The following is a 20810-nucleotide window of genomic DNA, read 5'->3' on the forward strand; positions in this document are numbered from 1 at the left end:
GTGTAGCAACGCCTCATGTCAGCGAAGAGACACAGATGAGTGGTAAGAAAGACAGGCAAAATATGCTTTCTGGAATCAGAGCTCCTGCAGACAGGGCTCACTCTTCTGCCAGCTCCGACCTGCTCCGATGAAAACGAAATAAAAGAGCAAAGGCTGCGCACTTTGAACCAATTATTCGAAGCATCGTATTGAAATGAAATAAAAGGTTAACAGCCCTGGGTGGCATCAAAGTGGAATTTCCTGAATATGTCACCAATGCCATGCAATGCGCCTGTTGCACAGTATCACGCCTGTTGCCGGCCCTCGCGCGGATGACTCTTTGGGATAGCAGAAAGTGGACGGAAGACTTTTAGGATGATAGTAAAAAAAACAGAAGCGAGCACATGACTTTATTTGCGACGATTGGCGAGTTTTGAATAAAATAGTGAAAATGAAGAAAAAGCGTCTTGCTGGAGAATGCGGGCATCGATCCCGCTACCTCTCGCATGCTAAGCGAGCGCTCTACCATCTGAGCTAATTCCCCTCCTCCTCGAAGGCTCTCGATACACTGCTTCAGAGCTGAAGCACAGTCTCCGGCTCACACTTGCTTGGCTGTCCAGGGACCTGTAGTGCATAAAGCCCTTTCTCTTCATCTGCCGCAGAGGAAATCACAATCTCACCCCTTTGCCCAAAACAAAATACCTTCAGTGGAGCTACAAGTAAAGCTGCAGATGGCCATCCATTGCAACGAGGATTGGCCAACCAGGTATTAATAGCAGAGTGACTCCACTCCCACGCCCTTTCACGCTGGACCTGCGCTTGTGATCAAGAGGCTGCACGCCAGTCCCATAGACCCGAGAGCCCAATTGAAAAGGTGCTTGCTTCTCACTTTATTTCTCTCGCTATTTCTTGCTGTTTTAGGCCGCTGACACGCCGCCTGCAGCCAAAGGACCAGCGCTGGAGTGCCCTTTGTCATTTTTACCAGCTGGCCATATTTTACAATCGAGCGTCAGAATACCAAACAGGTAAGAGTTAGGTCTGGGAATTGAGTCCACTTTCCATCGTGTGTCCCATAAAGCGGAAGTGTCCAGCCGAGTGCAAGCAGGTGCCTCTTGCCCGCGTGTGCTGGGACACTGCAGCTTTGGACGTGAGCCAACTTGCCCTTTTCAGTGGGCCAGTACCCGTGACTCCAGTGAGAGAAGAGGAAAAGAAAGAACTTTCCCCTTCTCTGTCGAGTTGCCCCAGTGGCCTAATGGATAAGGCACTGGCCTCCTAAGCCAGGGATTGTGGGTTCGAGTCCCATCTGGGGTGGTTCGTGGCATTTTGTTCACACTTCTGCCAAAGCATGCAAAAGGTTTTTGAGGTAGTAGGGGGTGGGCGCAGGCTAGTACTTTGCTGGGCGCTGTGAAGTCCAGAACGTGCTCTGCTGGTAGCAGACTTTAAATGCCGGGAGACTGCAGAGTGTAGCAACGCCTCATGTCAGCGAAGAGACACAGATGAGTGGTAAGAAAGACAGGGAAAATATGCTTTCTGGAATCAGAGCTCCTGCAGACAGGGCTCACTCTTCTGCCAGCTCCGACCTGCTCCGATGAAAACGAAATAAAAGAGCAAAGGCTGCGCACTTTGAACCAATTATTCGAAGCATCGTATTGAAATGAAATAAAAGGTTAACAGCCCTGGGTGGCATCAAAGTGGAATTTCCTGAATATGTCACCAATGCCATGCAATGCGCCTGTTGCACAGTATCACGCCTGTTGCCGGCCCTCGCGCGGGTGACTCTTTGGGATAGCAGAAAGTGGACGGAAGACTTTTAGGATGATAGTAAAAAAAACAGAAGCGAGCACATGACTTTATTTGCGACGATTGGCGAGTTTTGAATAAAATAGTGAAAATGAAGAAAAAGCGTCTTGCTGGAGAATGCGGGCATCGATCCCGCTACCTCTCGCATGCTAAGCGAGCGCTCTACCATCTGAGCTAATTCCCCTCCTCCTCGAAGGCTCTCGATACACTGCTTCAGAGCTGAAGCACAATCTCCGGCTCACACTTGCTTGGCTGTCCAGGGACCTGTAGTGCATAAAGCCCTTTCTCTTCATCTGCGGCAGAGGAAATCACAATCTCACCCCTTTGCCCAAAACAAAATACCTTCAGTGGAGCTACAAGTAAAGCTGCAGATGGCCATCCATTGCAACGAGGATTGGCCAACCAGGTATTAATAGCAGAGTGACTCCACTGCCACGCCCTTTCACGCTGGACCTGCGCTTGTGATCAAGAGGCTGCACGCCAGTCCCATAGACCCGAGAGCCCAATTGAAAAGGTGCTTGCTTCTCACTTTATTTCTCTCGCTATTTCTTGCTGTTTTAGGCCGCTGACACGCCGCCTGCAGCCAAAGGACCAGCGCTGGAGTGCCCTTTGTCATTTTTACCAGCTGGCCATATTTTACAATCGAGCGTCAGAATACCAAACAGGTAAGAGTTAGGTCTGGGAATTGAGTCCACTTTCCATCGTGTGTCCCATAAAGCGGAAGTGTCCAGCCGAGTGCAAGCAGGTGCCTTTTGCCCGCGTGTGCTGGGACACTGCAGCTTTGGACGTGAGCCAACTTGCCCTTTTCAGTGGGCCAGTACCCGTGACTCCAGTGAGAGAAGAGGAAAAGAAAGAACTTTCCCCTTCTCTGTCGAGTGGCCCCAGTGGCCTAATGGATAAGGCACTGGCCTCCTAAGCCAGGGATTGTGGGTTCGAGTCCCATCTGGGGTGGTTCGTGGCATTTTGTTCACACTTCTGCCAAAGCATGCAAAAGGTTTTTGCGGTAGTAGGGGGTGGGCGCAGGCTAGTACTTTGCTGGGCGCTGTGAAGTCCAGAACGTGCTCTGCTGGTAGCAGACTTTAAATGCCGGGAGACTGCAGAGTGTAGCAACGCCTCATGTCAGCGAAGAGACACAGATGAGTGGTAAGAAAGACAGGGAAAATATGCTTTCTGGAATCAGAGCTCCTGCAGACAGGGCTCACTCTTCTGCCAGCTCCGACCTGCTCCGATGAAAACGAAATAAAAGAGCAAAGGCTGCGCACTTTGAACCAATTATTCGAAGCATCGTATTGAAATGAAATAAAAGGTTAACAGCCCTGGGTGGCATCAAAGTGGAATTTCCTGAATATGTCACCAATGCCATGCAATGCGCCTGTTGCACAGTATCACGCCTGTTGCCGGCCCTCGCGCGGATGACTCTTTGGGATAGCAGAAAGTGGACGGAAGACTTTTAGGATGATAGTAAAAAAAACAGAAGCGAGCACATGACTTTATTTGCGACGATTGGCGAGTTTTGAATAAAATAGTGAAAATGAAGAAAAAGCGTCTTGCTGGAGAATGCGGGCATCGATCCCGCTACCTCTCGCATGCTAAGCGAGCGCTCTACCATCTGAGCTAATTCCCCTCCTCCTCGAAGGCTCTCGATACACTGCTTCAGAGCTGAAGCACAGTCTCCGGCTCACACTTGCTTGGCTGTCCAGGGACCTGTAGTGCATAAAGCCCTTTCTCTTCATCTGCCGCAGAGGAAATCACAATCTCACCCCTTTGCCCAAAACAAAATACCTTCAGTGGAGCTACAAGTAAAGCTGCAGATGGCCATCCATTGCAACGAGGATTGGCCAACCAGGTATTAATAGCAGAGTGACTCCACTCCCACGCCCTTTCACGCTGGACCTGCGCTTGTGATCAAGAGGCTGCACGCCAGTCCCATAGACCCGAGAGCCCAATTGAAAAGGTGCTTGCTTCTCACTTTATTTCTCTCGCTATTTCTTGCTGTTTTAGGCCGCTGACACGCCGCCTGCAGCCAAAGGACCAGCGCTGGAGTGCCCTTTGTCATTTTTACCAGCTGGCCATATTTTACAATCGAGCGTCAGAATACCAAACAGGTAAGAGTTAGGTCTGGGAATTGAGTCCACTTTCCATCGTGTGTCCCATAAAGCGGAAGTGTCCAGCCGAGTGCAAGCAGGTGCCTCTTGCCCGCGTGTGCTGGGACACTGCAGCTTTGGACGTGAGCCAACTTGCCCTTTTCAGTGGGCCAGTACCCGTGACTCCAGTGAGAGAAGAGGAAAAGAAAGAACTTTCCCCTTCTCTGTCGAGTTGCCCCAGTGGCCTAATGGATAAGGCACTGGCCTCCTAAGCCAGGGATTGTGGGTTCGAGTCCCATCTGGGGTGGTTCGTGGCATTTTGTTCACACTTCTGCCAAAGCATGCAAAAGGTTTTTGAGGTAGTAGGGGGTGGGCGCAGGCTAGTACTTTGCTGGGCGCTGTGAAGTCCAGAACGTGCTCTGCTGGTAGCAGACTTTAAATGCCGGGAGACTGCAGAGTGTAGCAACGCCTCATGTCAGCGAAGAGACACAGATGAGTGGTAAGAAAGACAGGGAAAATATGCTTTCTGGAATCAGAGCTCCTGCAGACAGGGCTCACTCTTCTGCCAGCTCCGACCTGCTCCGATGAAAACGAAATAAAAGAGCAAAGGCTGCGCACTTTGAACCAATTATTCGAAGCATCGTATTGAAATGAAATAAAAGGTTAACAGCCCTGGGTGGCATCAAAGTGGAATTTCCTGAATATGTCACCAATGCCATGCAATGCGCCTGTTGCACAGTATCACGCCTGTTGCCGGCCCTCGCGCGGGTGACTCTTTGGGATAGCAGAAAGTGGACGGAAGACTTTTAGGATGATAGTAAAAAAAACAGAAGCGAGCACATGACTTTATTTGCGACGATTGGCGAGTTTTGAATAAAATAGTGAAAATGAAGAAAAAGCGTCTTGCTGGAGAATGCGGGCATCGATCCCGCTACCTCTCGCATGCTAAGCGAGCGCTCTACCATCTGAGCTAATTCCCCTCCTCCTCGAAGGCTCTCGATACACTGCTTCAGAGCTGAAGCACAGTCTCCGGCTCACACTTGCTTGGCTGTCCAGGGACCTGTAGTGCATAAAGCCCTTTCTCTTCATCTGCCGCAGAGGAAATCACAATCTCACCCCTTTGCCCAAAACAAAATACCTTCAGTGGAGCTACAAGTAAAGCTGCAGATGGCCATCCATTGCAACGAGGATTGGCCAACCAGGTATTAATAGCAGAGTGACTCCACTCCCACGCCCTTTCACGCTGGACCTGCGCTTGTGATCAAGAGGCTGCACGCCAGTCCCATAGACCCGAGAGCCCAATTGAAAAGGTGCTTGCTTCTCACTTTATTTCTCTCGCTATTTCTTGCTGTTTTAGGCCGCTGACACGCCGCCTGCAGCCAAAGGACCAGCGCTGGAGTGCCCTTTGTCATTTTTACCAGCTGGCCATATTTTACAATCGAGCGTCAGAATACCAAACAGGTAAGAGTTAGGTCTGGGAATTGAGTCCACTTTCCATCGTGTGTCCCATAAAGCGGAAGTGTCCAGCCGAGTGCAAGCAGGTGCCTCTTGCCCGCGTGTGCTGGGACACTGCAGCTTTGGACGTGAGCCAACTTGCCCTTTTCAGTGGGCCAGTACCCGTGACTCCAGTGAGAGAAGAGGAAAAGAAAGAACTTTCCCCTTCTCTGTCGAGTTGCCCCAGTGGCCTAATGGATAAGGCACTGGCCTCCTAAGCCAGGGATTGTGGGTTCGAGTCCCATCTGGGGTGGTTCGTGGCATTTTGTTCACACTTCTGCCAAAGCATGCAAAAGGTTTTTGAGGTAGTAGGGGGTGGGCGCAGGCTAGTACTTTGCTGGGCGCTGTGAAGTCCAGAACGTGCTCTGCTGGTAGCAGACTTTAAATGCCGGGAGACTGCAGAGTGTAGCAACGCCTCATGTCAGCGAAGAGACACAGATGAGTGGTAAGAAAGACAGGGAAAATATGCTTTCTGGAATCAGAGCTCCTGCAGACAGGGCTCACTCTTCTGCCAGCTCCGACCTGCTCCGATGAAAACGAAATAAAAGAGCAAAGGCTGCGCACTTTGAACCAATTATTCGAAGCATCGTATTGAAATGAAATAAAAGGTTAACAGCCCTGGGTGGCATCAAAGTGGAATTTCCTGAATATGTCACCAATGCCATGCAATGCGCCTGTTGCACAGTATCACGCCTGTTGCCGGCCCTCGCGCGGGTGACTCTTTGGGATAGCAGAAAGTGGACGGAAGACTTTTAGGATGATAGTAAAAAAAACAGAAGCGAGCACATGACTTTATTTGCGACGATTGGCGAGTTTTGAATAAAATAGTGAAAATGAAGAAAAAGCGTCTTGCTGGAGAATGCGGGCATCGATCCCGCTACCTCTCGCATGCTAAGCGAGCGCTCTACCATCTGAGCTAATTCCCCTCCTCCTCGAAGGCTCTCGATACACTGCTTCAGAGCTGAAGCACAATCTCCGGCTCACACTTGCTTGGCTGTCCAGGGACCTGTAGTGCATAAAGCCCTTTCTCTTCATCTGCGGCAGAGGAAATCACAATCTCACCCCTTTGCCCAAAACAAAATACCTTCAGTGGAGCTACAAGTAAAGCTCCAGATGGCCATCCATTGCAACGAGGATTGGCCAACCAGGTATTAATAGCAGAGTGACTCCACTGCCACGCCCTTTCACGCTGGACCTGCGCTTGTGATCAAGAGGCTGCACGCCAGTCCCATAGACCCGAGAGCCCAATTGAAAAGGTGCTTGCTTCTCACTTTATTTCTCTCGCTATTTCTTGCTGTTTTAGGCCGCTGACACGCCGCCTGCAGCCAAAGGACCAGCGCTGGAGTGCCCTTTGTCATTTTTACCAGCTGGCCATATTTTACAATCGAGCGTCAGAATACCAAACAGGTAAGAGTTAGGTCTGGGAATTGAGTCCACTTTCCATCGTGTGTCCCATAAAGCGGAAGTGTCCAGCCGAGTGCAAGCAGGTGCCTTTTGCCCGCGTGTGCTGGGACACTGCAGCTTTGGACGTGAGCCAACTTGCCCTTTTCAGTGGGCCAGTACCCGTGACTCCAGTGAGAGAAGAGGAAAAGAAAGAACTTTCCCCTTCTCTGTCGAGTGGCCCCAGTGGCCTAATGGATAAGGCACTGGCCTCCTAAGCCAGGGATTGTGGGTTCGAGTCCCATCTGGGGTGGTTCGTGGCATTTTGTTCACACTTCTGCCAAAGCATGCAAAAGGTTTTTGCGGTAGTAGGGGGTGGGCGCAGGCTAGTACTTTGCTGGGCGCTGTGAAGTCCAGAACGTGCTCTGCTGGTAGCAGACTTTAAATGCCGGGAGACTGCAGAGTGTAGCAACGCCTCATGTCAGCGAAGAGACACAGATGAGTGGTAAGAAAGACAGGGAAAATATGCTTTCTGGAATCAGAGCTCCTGCAGACAGGGCTCACTCTTCTGCCAGCTCCGACCTGCTCCGATGAAAACGAAATAAAAGAGCAAAGGCTGCGCACTTTGAACCAATTATTCGAAGCATCGTATTGAAATGAAATAAAAGGTTAACAGCCCTGGGTGGCATCAAAGTGGAATTTCCTGAATATGTCACCAATGCCATGCAATGCGCCTGTTGCACAGTATCACGCCTGTTGCCGGCCCTCGCGCGGATGACTCTTTGGGATAGCAGAAAGTGGACGGAAGACTTTTAGGATGATAGTAAAAAAAACAGAAGCGAGCACATGACTTTATTTGCGACGATTGGCGAGTTTTGAATAAAATAGTGAAAATGAAGAAAAAGCGTCTTGCTGGAGAATGCGGGCATCGATCCCGCTACCTCTCGCATGCTAAGCGAGCGCTCTACCATCTGAGCTAATTCCCCTCCTCCTCGAAGGCTCTCGATACACTGCTTCAGAGCTGAAGCACAGTCTCCGGCTCACACTTGCTTGGCTGTCCAGGGACCTGTAGTGCATAAAGCCCTTTCTCTTCATCTGCCGCAGAGGAAATCACAATCTCACCCCTTTGCCCAAAACAAAATACCTTCAGTGGAGCTACAAGTAAAGCTGCAGATGGCCATCCATTGCAACGAGGATTGGCCAACCAGGTATTAATAGCAGAGTGACTCCACTCCCACGCCCTTTCACGCTGGACCTGCGCTTGTGATCAAGAGGCTGCACGCCAGTCCCATAGACCCGAGAGCCCAATTGAAAAGGTGCTTGCTTCTCACTTTATTTCTCTCGCTATTTCTTGCTGTTTTAGGCCGCTGACACGCCGCCTGCAGCCAAAGGACCAGCGCTGGAGTGCCCTTTGTCATTTTTACCAGCTGGCCATATTTTACAATCGAGCGTCAGAATACCAAACAGGTAAGAGTTAGGTCTGGGAATTGAGTCCACTTTCCATCGTGTGTCCCATAAAGCGGAAGTGTCCAGCCGAGTGCAAGCAGGTGCCTCTTGCCCGCGTGTGCTGGGACACTGCAGCTTTGGACGTGAGCCAACTTGCCCTTTTCAGTGGGCCAGTACCCGTGACTCCAGTGAGAGAAGAGGAAAAGAAAGAACTTTCCCCTTCTCTGTCGAGTTGCCCCAGTGGCCTAATGGATAAGGCACTGGCCTCCTAAGCCAGGGATTGTGGGTTCGAGTCCCATCTGGGGTGGTTCGTGGCATTTTGTTCACACTTCTGCCAAAGCATGCAAAAGGTTTTTGAGGTAGTAGGGGGTGGGCGCAGGCTAGTACTTTGCTGGGCGCTGTGAAGTCCAGAACGTGCTCTGCTGGTAGCAGACTTTAAATGCCGGGAGACTGCAGAGTGTAGCAACGCCTCATGTCAGCGAAGAGACACAGATGAGTGGTAAGAAAGACAGGGAAAATATGCTTTCTGGAATCAGAGCTCCTGCAGACAGGGCTCACTCTTCTGCCAGCTCCGACCTGCTCCGATGAAAACGAAATAAAAGAGCAAAGGCTGCGCACTTTGAACCAATTATTCGAAGCATCGTATTGAAATGAAATAAAAGGTTAACAGCCCTGGGTGGCATCAAAGTGGAATTTCCTGAATATGTCACCAATGCCATGCAATGCGCCTGTTGCACAGTATCACGCCTGTTGCCGGCCCTCGCGCGGGTGACTCTTTGGGATAGCAGAAAGTGGACGGAAGACTTTTAGGATGATAGTAAAAAAAACAGAAGCGAGCACATGACTTTATTTGCGACGATTGGCGAGTTTTGAATAAAATAGTGAAAATGAAGAAAAAGCGTCTTGCTGGAGAATGCGGGCATCGATCCCGCTACCTCTCGCATGCTAAGCGAGCGCTCTACCATCTGAGCTAATTCCCCTCCTCCTCGAAGGCTCTCGATACACTGCTTCAGAGCTGAAGCACAATCTCCGGCTCACACTTGCTTGGCTGTCCAGGGACCTGTAGTGCATAAAGCCCTTTCTCTTCATCTGCGGCAGAGGAAATCACAATCTCACCCCTTTGCCCAAAACAAAATACCTTCAGTGGAGCTACAAGTAAAGCTGCAGATGGCCATCCATTGCAACGAGGATTGGCCAACCAGGTATTAATAGCAGAGTGACTCCACTGCCACGCCCTTTCACGCTGGACCTGCGCTTGTGATCAAGAGGCTGCACGCCAGTCCCATAGACCCGAGAGCCCAATTGAAAAGGTGCTTGCTTCTCACTTTATTTCTCTCGCTATTTCTTGCTGTTTTAGGCCGCTGACACGCCGCCTGCAGCCAAAGGACCAGCGCTGGAGTGCCCTTTGTCATTTTTACCAGCTGGCCATATTTTACAATCGAGCGTCAGAATACCAAACAGGTAAGAGTTAGGTCTGGGAATTGAGTCCACTTTCCATCGTGTGTCCCATAAAGCGGAAGTGTCCAGCCGAGTGCAAGCAGGTGCCTTTTGCCCGCGTGTGCTGGGACACTGCAGCTTTGGACGTGAGCCAACTTGCCCTTTTCAGTGGGCCAGTACCCGTGACTCCAGTGAGAGAAGAGGAAAAGAAAGAACTTTCCCCTTCTCTGTCGAGTTGCCCCAGTGGCCTAATGGATAAGGCACTGGCCTCCTAAGCCAGGGATTGTGGGTTCGAGTCCCATCTGGGGTGGTTCGTGGCATTTTGTTCACACTTCTGCCAAAGCATGCAAAAGGTTTTTGAGGTAGTAGGGGGTGGGCGCAGGCTAGTACTTTGCTGGGCGCTGTGAAGTCCAGAACGTGCTCTGCTGGTAGCAGACTTTAAATGCCGGGAGACTGCAGAGTGTAGCAACGCCTCATGTCAGCGAAGAGACACAGATGAGTGGTAAGAAAGACAGGGAAAATATGCTTTCTGGAATCAGAGCTCCTGCAGACAGGGCTCACTCTTCTGCCAGCTCCGACCTGCTCCGATGAAAACGAAATAAAAGAGCAAAGGCTGCGCACTTTGAACCAATTATTCGAAGCATCGTATTGAAATGAAATAAAAGGTTAACAGCCCTGGGTGGCATCAAAGTGGAATTTCCTGAATATGTCACCAATGCCATGCAATGCGCCTGTTGCACAGTATCACGCCTGTTGCCGGCCCTCGCGCGGGTGACTCTTTGGGATAGCAGAAAGTGGACGGAAGACTTTTAGGATGATAGTAAAAAAAACAGAAGCGAGCACATGACTTTATTTGCGACGATTGGCGAGTTTTGAATAAAATAGTGAAAATGAAGAAAAAGCGTCTTGCTGGAGAATGCGGGCATCGATCCCGCTACCTCTCGCATGCTAAGCGAGCGCTCTACCATCTGAGCTAATTCCCCTCCTCCTCGAAGGCTCTCGATACACTGCTTCAGAGCTGAAGCACAATCTCCGGCTCACACTTGCTTGGCTGTCCAGGGACCTGTAGTGCATAAAGCCCTTTCTCTTCATCTGCGGCAGAGGAAATCACAATCTCACCCCTTTGCCCAAAACAAAATACCTTCAGTGGAGCTACAAGTAAAGCTGCAGATGGCCATCCATTGCAACGAGGATTGGCCAACCAGGTATTAATAGCAGAGTGACTCCACTGCCACGCCCTTTCACGCTGGACCTGCGCTTGTGATCAAGAGGCTGCACGCCAGTCCCATAGACCCGAGAGCCCAATTGAAAAGGTGCTTGCTTCTCACTTTATTTCTCTCGCTATTTCTTGCTGTTTTAGGCCGCTGACACGCCGCCTGCAGCCAAAGGACCAGCGCTGGAGTGCCCTTTGTCATTTTTACCAGCTGGCCATATTTTACAATCGAGCGTCAGAATACCAAACAGGTAAGAGTTAGGTCTGGGAATTGAGTCCACTTTCCATCGTGTGTCCCATAAAGCGGAAGTGTCCAGCCGAGTGCAAGCAGGTGCCTTTTGCCCGCGTGTGCTGGGACACTGCAGCTTTGGACGTGAGCCAACTTGCCCTTTTCAGTGGGCCAGTACCCGTGACTCCAGTGAGAGAAGAGGAAAAGAAAGAACTTTCCCCTTCTCTGTCGAGTGGCCCCAGTGGCCTAATGGATAAGGCACTGGCCTCCTAAGCCAGGGATTGTGGGTTCGAGTCCCATCTGGGGTGGTTCGTGGCATTTTGTTCACACTTCTGCCAAAGCATGCAAAAGGTTTTTGCGGTAGTAGGGGGTGGGCGCAGGCTAGTACTTTGCTGGGCGCTGTGAAGTCCAGAACGTGCTCTGCTGGTAGCAGACTTTAAATGCCGGGAGACTGCAGAGTGTAGCAACGCCTCATGTCAGCGAAGAGACACAGATGAGTGGTAAGAAAGACAGGGAAAATATGCTTTCTGGAATCAGAGCTCCTGCAGACAGGGCTCACTCTTCTGCCAGCTCCGACCTGCTCCGATGAAAACGAAATAAAAGAGCAAAGGCTGCGCACTTTGAACCAATTATTCGAAGCATCGTATTGAAATGAAATAAAAGGTTAACAGCCCTGGGTGGCATCAAAGTGGAATTTCCTGAATATGTCACCAATGCCATGCAATGCGCCTGTTGCACAGTATCACGCCTGTTGCCGGCCCTCGCGCGGGTGACTCTTTGGGATAGCAGAAAGTGGACGGAAGACTTTTAGGATGATAGTAAAAAAAACAGAAGCGAGCACATGACTTTATTTGCGACGATTGGCGAGTTTTGAATAAAATAGTGAAAATGAAGAAAAAGCGTCTTGCTGGAGAATGCGGGCATCGATCCCGCTACCTCTCACATGCTAAGCGAGCGCTCTACCATCTGAGCTAATTCCCCTCCTCCTCGAAGGCTCTCGATACACTGCTTCAGAGCTGAAGCACAATCTCCGGCTCACACTTGCTTGGCTGTCCAGGGACCTGTAGTGCATAAAGCCCTTTCTCTTCATCTGCGGCAGAGGAAATCACAATCTCACCCCTTTGCCCAAAACAAAATACCTTCAGTGGAGCTACAAGTAAAGCTGCAGATGGCCATCCATTGCAACGAGGATTGGCCAACCAGGTATTAATAGCAGAGTGACTCCACTGCCACGCCCTTTCACGCTGGACCTGCGCTTGTGATCAAGAGGCTGCACGCCAGTCCCATAGACCCGAGAGCCCAATTGAAAAGGTGCTTGCTTCTCACTTTATTTCTCTCGCTATTTCTTGCTGTTTTAGGCCGCTGACACGCCGCCTGCAGCCAAAGGACCAGCGCTGGAGTGCCCTTTGTCATTTTTACCAGCTGGCCATATTTTACAATCGAGCGTCAGAATACCAAACAGGTAAGAGTTAGGTCTGGGAATTGAGTCCACTTTCCATCGTGTGTCCCATAAAGCGGAAGTGTCCAGCCGAGTGCAAGCAGGTGCCTTTTGCCCGCGTGTGCTGGGACACTGCAGCTTTGGACGTGAGCCAACTTGCCCTTTTCAGTGGGCCAGTACCCGTGACTCCAGTGAGAGAAGAGGAAAAGAAAGAACTTTCCCCTTCTCTGTCGAGTGGCCCCAGTGGCCTAATGGATAAGGCACTGGCCTCCTAAGCCAGGGATTGTGGGTTCGAGTCCCATCTGGGGTGGTTCGTGGCATTTTGTTCACACTTCTGCCAAAGCATGCAAAAGGTTTTTGCGGTAGTAGGGGGTGGGCGCAGGCTAGTACTTTGCTGGGCGCTGTGAAGTCCAGAACGTGCTCTGCTGGTAGCAGACTTTAAATGCCGGGAGACTGCAGAGTGTAGCAACGCCTCATGTCAGCGAAGAGACACAGATGAGTGGTAAGAAAGACAGGGAAAATATGCTTTCTGGAATCAGAGCTCCTGCAGACAGGGCTCACTCTTCTGCCAGCTCCGACCTGCTCCGATGAAAACGAAATAAAAGAGCAAAGGCTGCGCACTTTGAACCAATTATTCGAAGCATCGTATTGAAATGAAATAAAAGGTTAACAGCCCTGGGTGGCATCAAAGTGGAATTTCCTGAATATGTCACCAATGCCATGCAATGCGCCTGTTGCACAGTATCACGCCTGTTGCCGGCCCTCGCGCGGATGACTCTTTGGGATAGCAGAAAGTGGACGGAAGACTTTTAGGATGATAGTAAAAAAAACAGAAGCGAGCACATGACTTTATTTGCGACGATTGGCGAGTTTTGAATAAAATAGTGAAAATGAAGAAAAAGCGTCTTGCTGGAGAATGCGGGCATCGATCCCGCTACCTCTCGCATGCTAAGCGAGCGCTCTACCATCTGAGCTAATTCCCCTCCTCCTCGAAGGCTCTCGATACACTGCTTCAGAGCTGAAGCACAGTCTCCGGCTCACACTTGCTTGGCTGTCCAGGGACCTGTAGTGCATAAAGCCCTTTCTCTTCATCTGCCGCAGAGGAAATCACAATCTCACCCCTTTGCCCAAAACAAAATACCTTCAGTGGAGCTACAAGTAAAGCTGCAGATGGCCATCCATTGCAACGAGGATTGGCCAACCAGGTATTAATAGCAGAGTGACTCCACTCCCACGCCCTTTCACGCTGGACCTGCGCTTGTGATCAAGAGGCTGCACGCCAGTCCCATAGACCCGAGAGCCCAATTGAAAAGGTGCTTGCTTCTCACTTTATTTCTCTCGCTATTTCTTGCTGTTTTAGGCCGCTGACACGCCGCCTGCAGCCAAAGGACCAGCGCTGGAGTGCCCTTTGTCATTTTTACCAGCTGGCCATATTTTACAATCGAGCGTCAGAATACCAAACAGGTAAGAGTTAGGTCTGGGAATTGAGTCCACTTTCCATCGTGTGTCCCATAAAGCGGAAGTGTCCAGCCGAGTGCAAGCAGGTGCCTCTTGCCCGCGTGTGCTGGGACACTGCAGCTTTGGACGTGAGCCAACTTGCCCTTTTCAGTGGGCCAGTACCCGTGACTCCAGTGAGAGAAGAGGAAAAGAAAGAACTTTCCCCTTCTCTGTCGAGTTGCCCCAGTGGCCTAATGGATAAGGCACTGGCCTCCTAAGCCAGGGATTGTGGGTTCGAGTCCCATCTGGGGTGGTTCGTGGCATTTTGTTCACACTTCTGCCAAAGCATGCAAAAGGTTTTTGAGGTAGTAGGGGGTGGGCGCAGGCTAGTACTTTGCTGGGCGCTGTGAAGTCCAGAACGTGCTCTGCTGGTAGCAGACTTTAAATGCCGGGAGACTGCAGAGTGTAGCAACGCCTCATGTCAGCGAAGAGACACAGATGAGTGGTAAGAAAGACAGGGAAAATATGCTTTCTGGAATCAGAGCTCCTGCAGACAGGGCTCACTCTTCTGCCAGCTCCGACCTGCTCCGATGAAAACGAAATAAAAGAGCAAAGGCTGCGCACTTTGAACCAATTATTCGAAGCATCGTATTGAAATGAAATAAAAGGTTAACAGCCCTGGGTGGCATCAAAGTGGAATTTCCTGAATATGTCACCAATGCCATGCAATGCGCCTGTTGCACAGTATCACGCCTGTTGCCGGCCCTCGCGCGGGTGACTCTTTGGGATAGCAGAAAGTGGACGGAAGACTTTTAGGATGATAGTAAAAAAAACAGAAGCGAGCACATGACTTTATTTGCGACGATTGGCGAGTTTTGAATAAAATAGTGAAAATGAAGAAAAAGCGTCTTGCTGGAGAATGCGGGCATCGATCCCGCTACCTCTCGCATGCTAAGCGAGCGCTCTACCATCTGAGCTAATTCCCCTCCTCCTCGAAGGCTCTCGATACACTGCTTCAGAGCTGAAGCACAATCTCCGGCTCACACTTGCTTGGCTGTCCAGGGACCTGTAGTGCATAAAGCCCTTTCTCTTCATCTGCGGCAGAGGAAATCACAATCTCACCCCTTTGCCCAAAACAAAATACCTTCAGTGGAGCTACAAGTAAAGCTGCAGATGGCCATCCATTGCAACGAGGATTGGCCAACCAGGTATTAATAGCAGAGTGACTCCACTGCCACGCCCTTTCACGCTGGACCTGCGCTTGTGATCAAGAGGCTGCACGCCAGTCCCATAGACCTGAGAGCCCAATTGAAAAGGTGCTTGCTTCTCACTTTATTTCTCTCGCTATTTCTTGCTGTTTTAGGCCGCTGACACGCCGCCTGCAGCCAAAGGACCAGCGCTGGAGTGCCCTTTGTCATTTTTACCAGCTGGCCATATTTTACAATCGAGCGTCAGAATACCAAACAGGTAAGAGTTAGGTCTGGGAATTGAGTCCACTTTCCATCGTGTGTCCCATAAAGCGGAAGTGTCCAGCCGAGTGCAAGCAGGTGCCTTTTGCCCGCGTGTGCTGGGACACTGCAGCTTTGGACGTGAGCCAACTTGCCCTTTTCAGTGGGCCAGTACCCGTGACTCCAGTGAGAGAAGAGGAAAAGAAAGAACTTTCCCCTTCTCTGTCGAGTGGCCCCAGTGGCCTAATGGATAAGGCACTGGCCTCCTAAGCCAGGGATTGTGGGTTCGAGTCCCATCTGGGGTGGTTCGTGGCATTTTGTTCACACTTCTGCCAAAGCATGCAAAAGGTTTTTGCGGTAGTAGGGGGTGGGCGCAGGCTAGTACTTTGCTGGGCGCTGTGAAGTCCAGAACGTGCTCTGCTGGTAGCAGACTTTAAATGCCGGGAGACTGCAGAGTGTAGCAACGCCTCATGTCAGCGAAGAGACACAGATGAGTGGTAAGAAAGACAGGGAAAATATGCTTTCTGGAATCAGAGCTCCTGCAGACAGGGCTCACTCTTCTGCCAGCTCCGACCTGCTCCGATGAAAACGAAATAAAAGAGCAAAGGCTGCGCACTTTGAACCAATTATTCGAAGCATCGTATTGAAATGAAATAAAAGGTTAACAGCCCTGGGTGGCATCAAAGTGGAATTTCCTGAATATGTCACCAATGCCATGCAATGCGCCTGTTGCACAGTATCACGCCTGTTGCCGGCCCTCGCGCGGATGACTCTTTGGGATAGCAGAAAGTGGACGGAAGACTTTTAGGATGATAGTAAAAAAAACAGAAGCGAGCACATGACTTTATTTGCGACGATTGGCGAGTTTTGAATAAAATAGTGAAAATGAAGAAAAAGCGTCTTGCTGGAGAATGCGGGCATCGATCCCGCTACCTCTCGCATGCTAAGCGAGCGCTCTACCATCTGAGCTAATTCCCCTCCTCCTCGAAGGCTCTCGATACACTGCTTCAGAGCTGAAGCACAATCTCCGGCTCACACTTGCTTGGCTGTCCAGGGACCTGTAGTGCATAAAGCCCTTTCTCTTCATCTGCGGCAGAGGAAATCACAATCTCACCCCTTTGCCCAAAACAAAATACCTTCAGTGGAGCTACAAGTAAAGCTGCAGATGGCCATCCATTGCAACGAGGATTGGCCAACCAGGTATTAATAGCAGAGTGACTCCACTGCCACGCCCTTTCACGCTGGACCTGCGCTTGTGATCAAGAGGCTGCACGCCAGTCCCATAGACCCGAGAGCCCAATTGAAAAGGTGCTTGCTTCTCACTTTATTTCTCTCGCTATTTCTTGCTGTTTTAGGCCGCTGACACGCCGCCTGCAGCCAAAGGACCAGCGCTGGAGTGCCCTTTGTCATTTTTACCAGCTGGCCATATTTTACAATCGAGCGTCAGAATACCAAACAGGTAAGAGTTAGGTCTGGGAATTGAGTCCACTTTCCATCGTGTGTCCCATAAAGCGGAAGTGTCCAGCCGAGTGCAAGCAGGTGCCTTTTGCCCGCGTGTGCTGGGACACTGCAGCTTTGGACGTGAGCCAACTTGCCCTTTTCAGTGGGCCAGTACCCGTGACTCCAGTGAGAGAAGAGGAAAAGAAAGAACTTTCCCCTTCTCTGTCGAGTGGCCCCAGTGGCCTAATGGATAAGGCACTGGCCTCCTAAGCCAGGGATTGTGGGTTCGAGTCCCATCTGGGGTGGTTCGTGGCATTTTGTTCACACTTCTGCCAAAGCATGCAAAAGGTTTTTGCGGTAGTAGGGGGTGGGCGCAGGCTAGTACTTTGCTGGGCGCTGTGAAGTCCAGAACGTGCTCTGCTGGTAGCAGACTTTAAATGCCGGGAGACTGCAGAGTGTAGCAACGCCTCATGTCAGCGAAGAGACACAGATGAGTGGTAAGAAAGACAGGGAAAATATGCTTTCTGGAATCAGAGCTCCTGCAGACAGGGCTCACTCTTCTGCCAGCTCCGACCTGCTCCGATGAAAACGAAATAAAAGAGCAAAGGCTGCGCACTTTGAACCAATTATTCGAAGCATCGTATTGAAATGAAATAAAAGGTTAACAGCCCTGGGTGGCATCAAAGTGGAATTTCCTGAATATGTCACCAATGCCATGCAATGCGCCTGTTGCACAGTATCACGCCTGTTGCCGGCCCTCGCGCGGATGACTCTTTGGGATAGCAGAAAGTGGACGGAAGACTTTTAGGATGATAGTAAAAAAAACAGAAGCGAGCACATGACTTTATTTGCGACGATTGGCGAGTTTTGAATAAAATAGTGAAAATGAAGAAAAAGCGTCTTGCTGGAGAATGCGGGCATCGATCCCGCTACCTCTCGCATGCTAAGCGAGCGCTCTACCATCTGAGCTAATTCCCCTCCTCCTCGAAGGCTCTCGATACACTGCTTCAGAGCTGAAGCACAGTCTCCGGCTCACACTTGCTTGGCTGTCCAGGGACCTGTAGTGCATAAAGCCCTTTCTCTTCATCTGCCGCAGAGGAAATCACAATCTCACCCCTTTGCCCAAAACAAAATACCTTCAGTGGAGCTACAAGTAAAGCTGCAGATGGCCATCCATTGCAACGAGGATTGGCCAACCAGGTATTAATAGCAGAGTGACTCCACTCCCACGCCCTTTCACGCTGGACCTGCGCTTGTGATCAAGAGGCTGCACGCCAGTCCCATAGACCCGAGAGCCCAATTGAAAAGGTGCTTGCTTCTCACTTTATTTCTCTCGCTATTTCTTGCTGTTTTAGGCCGCTGACACGCCGCCTGCAGCCAAAGGACCAGCGCTGGAGTGCCCTTTGTCATTTTTACCAGCTGGCCATATTTTACAATCGAGCGTCAGAATACCAAACAGGTAAGAGTTAGGTCTGGGAATTGAGTCCACTTTCCATCGTGTGTCCCATAAAGCGGAAGTGTCCAGCCGAGTGCAAGCAGGTGCCTCTTGCCCGCGTGTGCTGGGACACTGCAGCTTTGGACGTGAGCCAACTTGCCCTTTTCAGTGGGCCAGTACCCGTGACTCCAGTGAGAGAAGAGGAAAAGAAAGAACTTTCCCCTTCTCTGTCGAGTTGCCCCAGTGGCCTAATGGATAAGGCACTGGCCTCCTAAGCCAAGGATTGTGGGTTCGAGTCCCATCTGGGGTGGTTCGTGGCATTTTGTTCACACTTCTGCCAAAGCATGCAAAAGGTTTTTGAGGTAGTAGGGGGTGGGCGCAGGCTAGTACTTTGCTGGGCGCTGTGAAGTCCAGAACGTGCTCTGCTGGTAGCAGACTTTAAATGCCGGGAGACTGCAGAGTGTAGCAACGCCTCATGTCAGCGAAGAGACACAGATGAGTGGTAAGAAAGACAGGGAAAATATGCTTTCTGGAATCAGAGCTCCTGCAGACAGGGCTCACTCTTCTGCCAGCTCCGACCTGCTCCGATGAAAACGAAATAAAAGAGCAAAGGCTGCGCACTTTGAACCAATTATTCGAAGCATCGTATTGAAATGAAATAAAAGGTTAACAGCCCTGGGTGGCATCAAAGTGGAATTTCCTGAATATGTCACCAATGCCATGCAATGCGCCTGTTGCACAGTATCACGCCTGTTGCCGGCCCTCGCGCGGGTGACTCTTTGGGATAGCAGAAAGTGGACGGAAGACTTTTAGGATGATAGTAAAAAAAACAGAAGCGAGCACATGACTTTATTTGCGACGATTGGCGAGTTTTGAATAAAATAGTGAAAATGAAGAAAAAGCGTCTTGCTGGAGAATGCGGGCATCGATCCCGCTACCTCTCGCATGCTAAGCGAGCGCTCTACCATCTGAGCTAATTCCCCTCCTCCTCGAAGGCTCTCGATACACTGCTTCAGAGCTGAAGCACAATCTCCGGCTCACACTTGCTTGGCTGTCCAGGGACCTGTAGTGCATAAAGCCCTTTCTCTTCATCTGCGGCAGAGGAAATCACAATCTCACCCCTTTGCCCAAAACAAAATACCTTCAGTGGAGCTACAAGTAAAGCTGCAGATGGCCATCCATTGCAACGAGGATTGGCCAACCAGGTATTAATAGCAGAGTGACTCCACTGCCACGCCCTTTCACGCTGGACCTGCGCTTGTGATCAAGAGGCTGCACGCCAGTCCCATAGACCCGAGAGCCCAATTGAAAAGGTGCTTGCTTCTCACTTTATTTCTCTCGCTATTTCTTGCTGTTTTAGGCCGCTGACACGCCGCCTGCAGCCAAAGGACCAGCGCTGGAGTGCCCTTTGTCATTTTTACCAGCTGGCCATATTTTACAATCGAGCGTCAGAATACCAAACAGGTAAGAGTTAGGTCTGGGAATTGAGTCCACTTTCCATCGTGTGTCCCATAAAGCGGAAGTGTCCAGCCGAGTGCAAGCAGGTGCCTTTTGCCCGCGTGTGCTGGGACACTGCAGCTTTGGACGTGAGCCAACTTGCCCTTTTCAGTGGGCCAGTACCTGTGACTCCAGTGAGAGAAGAGGAAAAGAAAGAACTTTCCCCTTCTCTGTCGAGTGGCCCCAGTGGCCTAATGGATAAGGCACTGGCCTCCTAAGCCAGGGATTGTGGGTTCGAGTCCCATCTGGGGTGGTTCGTGGCATTTTGTTCACACTTCTGCCAAAGCATGCAAAAGGTTTTTGCGGTAGTAGGGGGTGGGCGCAGGCTAGTACTTTGCTGGGCGCTGTGAAGTCCAGAACGTGCTCTGCTGGTAGCAGACTTTAAATGCCGGGAGACTGCAGAGTGTAGCAACGCCTCATGTCAGCGAAGAGACACAGATGAGTGGTAAGAAAGACAGGGAAAATATGCTTTCTGGAATCAGAGCTCCTGCAGACAGGGCTCACTCTTCTGCCAGCTCCGACCTGCTCCGATGAAAACGAAATAAAAGAGCAAAGGCTGCGCACTTTGAACCAATTATTCGAAGCATCGTATTGAAATGAAATAAAAGGTTAACAGCCCTGGGTGGCATCAAAGTGGAATTTCCTGAATATGTCACCAATGCCATGCAATGCGCCTGTTGCACAGTATCACGCCTGTTGCCGGCCCTCGCGCGGGTGACTCTTTGGGATAGCAGAAAGTGGACGGAAGACTTTTAGGATGATAGTAAAAAAAACAGAAGCGAGCACATGACTTTATTTGCGACGATTGGCGAGTTTTGAATAAAATAGTGAAAATGAAGAAAAAGCGTCTTGCTGGAGAATGCGGGCATCGATCCCGCTACCTCTCACATGCTAAGCGAGCGCTCTACCATCTGAGCTAATTCCCCTCCTCCTCGAAGGCTCTCGATACACTGCTTCAGAGCTGAAGCACAATCTCCGGCTCACACTTGCTTGGCTGTCCAGGGACCTGTAGTGCATAAAGCCCTTTCTCTTCATCTGCGGCAGAGGAAATCA

The 20810-nt window shown here is 50.6% G+C and overlaps 29 non-coding genes across 29 annotated transcripts; 14 read left to right on the top strand and 15 right to left on the bottom strand.

Moving 5' to 3' along the window:
- Positions 1–450: 450 nt before the first annotated feature.
- On the bottom strand, positions 451–523 carry TRNAA-AGC (transfer RNA alanine (anticodon AGC)). Its single transcript has one exon. It is a non-coding gene; the product is annotated as a tRNA-Ala (tRNA).
- Positions 524–1217: 694 nt separating this feature from the next.
- Positions 1218–1290, top strand: TRNAR-CCU (transfer RNA arginine (anticodon CCU)). The gene has a single exon. It is a non-coding gene; the product is annotated as a tRNA-Arg (tRNA).
- A 600-nt stretch (positions 1291–1890) lies between these two features.
- TRNAA-AGC (transfer RNA alanine (anticodon AGC)) lies at positions 1891–1963 on the bottom strand. The gene has a single exon. It is a non-coding gene; the product is annotated as a tRNA-Ala (tRNA).
- A 694-nt stretch (positions 1964–2657) lies between these two features.
- Positions 2658–2730, top strand: TRNAR-CCU (transfer RNA arginine (anticodon CCU)). Its single transcript has one exon. It is a non-coding gene; the product is annotated as a tRNA-Arg (tRNA).
- A 600-nt stretch (positions 2731–3330) lies between these two features.
- Positions 3331–3403, bottom strand: TRNAA-AGC (transfer RNA alanine (anticodon AGC)). The gene has a single exon. It is a non-coding gene; the product is annotated as a tRNA-Ala (tRNA).
- A 694-nt stretch (positions 3404–4097) lies between these two features.
- Positions 4098–4170, top strand: TRNAR-CCU (transfer RNA arginine (anticodon CCU)). Its single transcript has one exon. It is a non-coding gene; the product is annotated as a tRNA-Arg (tRNA).
- Positions 4171–4770: 600 nt separating this feature from the next.
- Positions 4771–4843, bottom strand: TRNAA-AGC (transfer RNA alanine (anticodon AGC)). Its single transcript has one exon. It is a non-coding gene; the product is annotated as a tRNA-Ala (tRNA).
- A 694-nt stretch (positions 4844–5537) lies between these two features.
- TRNAR-CCU (transfer RNA arginine (anticodon CCU)) lies at positions 5538–5610 on the top strand. The gene has a single exon. It is a non-coding gene; the product is annotated as a tRNA-Arg (tRNA).
- Positions 5611–6210: 600 nt separating this feature from the next.
- On the bottom strand, positions 6211–6283 carry TRNAA-AGC (transfer RNA alanine (anticodon AGC)). Its single transcript has one exon. It is a non-coding gene; the product is annotated as a tRNA-Ala (tRNA).
- Positions 6284–6977: 694 nt separating this feature from the next.
- Positions 6978–7050, top strand: TRNAR-CCU (transfer RNA arginine (anticodon CCU)). Its single transcript has one exon. It is a non-coding gene; the product is annotated as a tRNA-Arg (tRNA).
- Positions 7051–7650: 600 nt separating this feature from the next.
- TRNAA-AGC (transfer RNA alanine (anticodon AGC)) lies at positions 7651–7723 on the bottom strand. The gene has a single exon. It is a non-coding gene; the product is annotated as a tRNA-Ala (tRNA).
- A 694-nt stretch (positions 7724–8417) lies between these two features.
- Positions 8418–8490, top strand: TRNAR-CCU (transfer RNA arginine (anticodon CCU)). The gene has a single exon. It is a non-coding gene; the product is annotated as a tRNA-Arg (tRNA).
- A 600-nt stretch (positions 8491–9090) lies between these two features.
- On the bottom strand, positions 9091–9163 carry TRNAA-AGC (transfer RNA alanine (anticodon AGC)). Its single transcript has one exon. It is a non-coding gene; the product is annotated as a tRNA-Ala (tRNA).
- A 694-nt stretch (positions 9164–9857) lies between these two features.
- TRNAR-CCU (transfer RNA arginine (anticodon CCU)) lies at positions 9858–9930 on the top strand. Its single transcript has one exon. It is a non-coding gene; the product is annotated as a tRNA-Arg (tRNA).
- A 600-nt stretch (positions 9931–10530) lies between these two features.
- On the bottom strand, positions 10531–10603 carry TRNAA-AGC (transfer RNA alanine (anticodon AGC)). The gene has a single exon. It is a non-coding gene; the product is annotated as a tRNA-Ala (tRNA).
- A 694-nt stretch (positions 10604–11297) lies between these two features.
- TRNAR-CCU (transfer RNA arginine (anticodon CCU)) lies at positions 11298–11370 on the top strand. Its single transcript has one exon. It is a non-coding gene; the product is annotated as a tRNA-Arg (tRNA).
- Positions 11371–11970: 600 nt separating this feature from the next.
- TRNAA-AGC (transfer RNA alanine (anticodon AGC)) lies at positions 11971–12043 on the bottom strand. The gene has a single exon. It is a non-coding gene; the product is annotated as a tRNA-Ala (tRNA).
- A 694-nt stretch (positions 12044–12737) lies between these two features.
- TRNAR-CCU (transfer RNA arginine (anticodon CCU)) lies at positions 12738–12810 on the top strand. The gene has a single exon. It is a non-coding gene; the product is annotated as a tRNA-Arg (tRNA).
- Positions 12811–13410: 600 nt separating this feature from the next.
- Positions 13411–13483, bottom strand: TRNAA-AGC (transfer RNA alanine (anticodon AGC)). Its single transcript has one exon. It is a non-coding gene; the product is annotated as a tRNA-Ala (tRNA).
- Positions 13484–14177: 694 nt separating this feature from the next.
- TRNAR-CCU (transfer RNA arginine (anticodon CCU)) lies at positions 14178–14250 on the top strand. The gene has a single exon. It is a non-coding gene; the product is annotated as a tRNA-Arg (tRNA).
- Positions 14251–14850: 600 nt separating this feature from the next.
- Positions 14851–14923, bottom strand: TRNAA-AGC (transfer RNA alanine (anticodon AGC)). The gene has a single exon. It is a non-coding gene; the product is annotated as a tRNA-Ala (tRNA).
- A 694-nt stretch (positions 14924–15617) lies between these two features.
- On the top strand, positions 15618–15690 carry TRNAR-CCU (transfer RNA arginine (anticodon CCU)). The gene has a single exon. It is a non-coding gene; the product is annotated as a tRNA-Arg (tRNA).
- A 600-nt stretch (positions 15691–16290) lies between these two features.
- On the bottom strand, positions 16291–16363 carry TRNAA-AGC (transfer RNA alanine (anticodon AGC)). Its single transcript has one exon. It is a non-coding gene; the product is annotated as a tRNA-Ala (tRNA).
- A 694-nt stretch (positions 16364–17057) lies between these two features.
- TRNAR-CCU (transfer RNA arginine (anticodon CCU)) lies at positions 17058–17130 on the top strand. Its single transcript has one exon. It is a non-coding gene; the product is annotated as a tRNA-Arg (tRNA).
- A 600-nt stretch (positions 17131–17730) lies between these two features.
- Positions 17731–17803, bottom strand: TRNAA-AGC (transfer RNA alanine (anticodon AGC)). The gene has a single exon. It is a non-coding gene; the product is annotated as a tRNA-Ala (tRNA).
- Positions 17804–18497: 694 nt separating this feature from the next.
- TRNAR-CCU (transfer RNA arginine (anticodon CCU)) lies at positions 18498–18570 on the top strand. The gene has a single exon. It is a non-coding gene; the product is annotated as a tRNA-Arg (tRNA).
- A 600-nt stretch (positions 18571–19170) lies between these two features.
- On the bottom strand, positions 19171–19243 carry TRNAA-AGC (transfer RNA alanine (anticodon AGC)). Its single transcript has one exon. It is a non-coding gene; the product is annotated as a tRNA-Ala (tRNA).
- A 694-nt stretch (positions 19244–19937) lies between these two features.
- Positions 19938–20010, top strand: TRNAR-CCU (transfer RNA arginine (anticodon CCU)). Its single transcript has one exon. It is a non-coding gene; the product is annotated as a tRNA-Arg (tRNA).
- Positions 20011–20610: 600 nt separating this feature from the next.
- TRNAA-AGC (transfer RNA alanine (anticodon AGC)) lies at positions 20611–20683 on the bottom strand. Its single transcript has one exon. It is a non-coding gene; the product is annotated as a tRNA-Ala (tRNA).
- Between the last annotated feature and the right edge of the window lie 127 nt (positions 20684–20810).

Source organism: Ambystoma mexicanum, chromosome 5q (assembly GCF_040938575.1).
Source record: "Ambystoma mexicanum isolate Mex_15411 chromosome 5q, UKY_AmexF1_1, whole genome shotgun sequence".
Lineage (NCBI taxonomy): Eukaryota > Metazoa > Chordata > Amphibia > Caudata > Ambystomatidae > Ambystoma > Ambystoma mexicanum.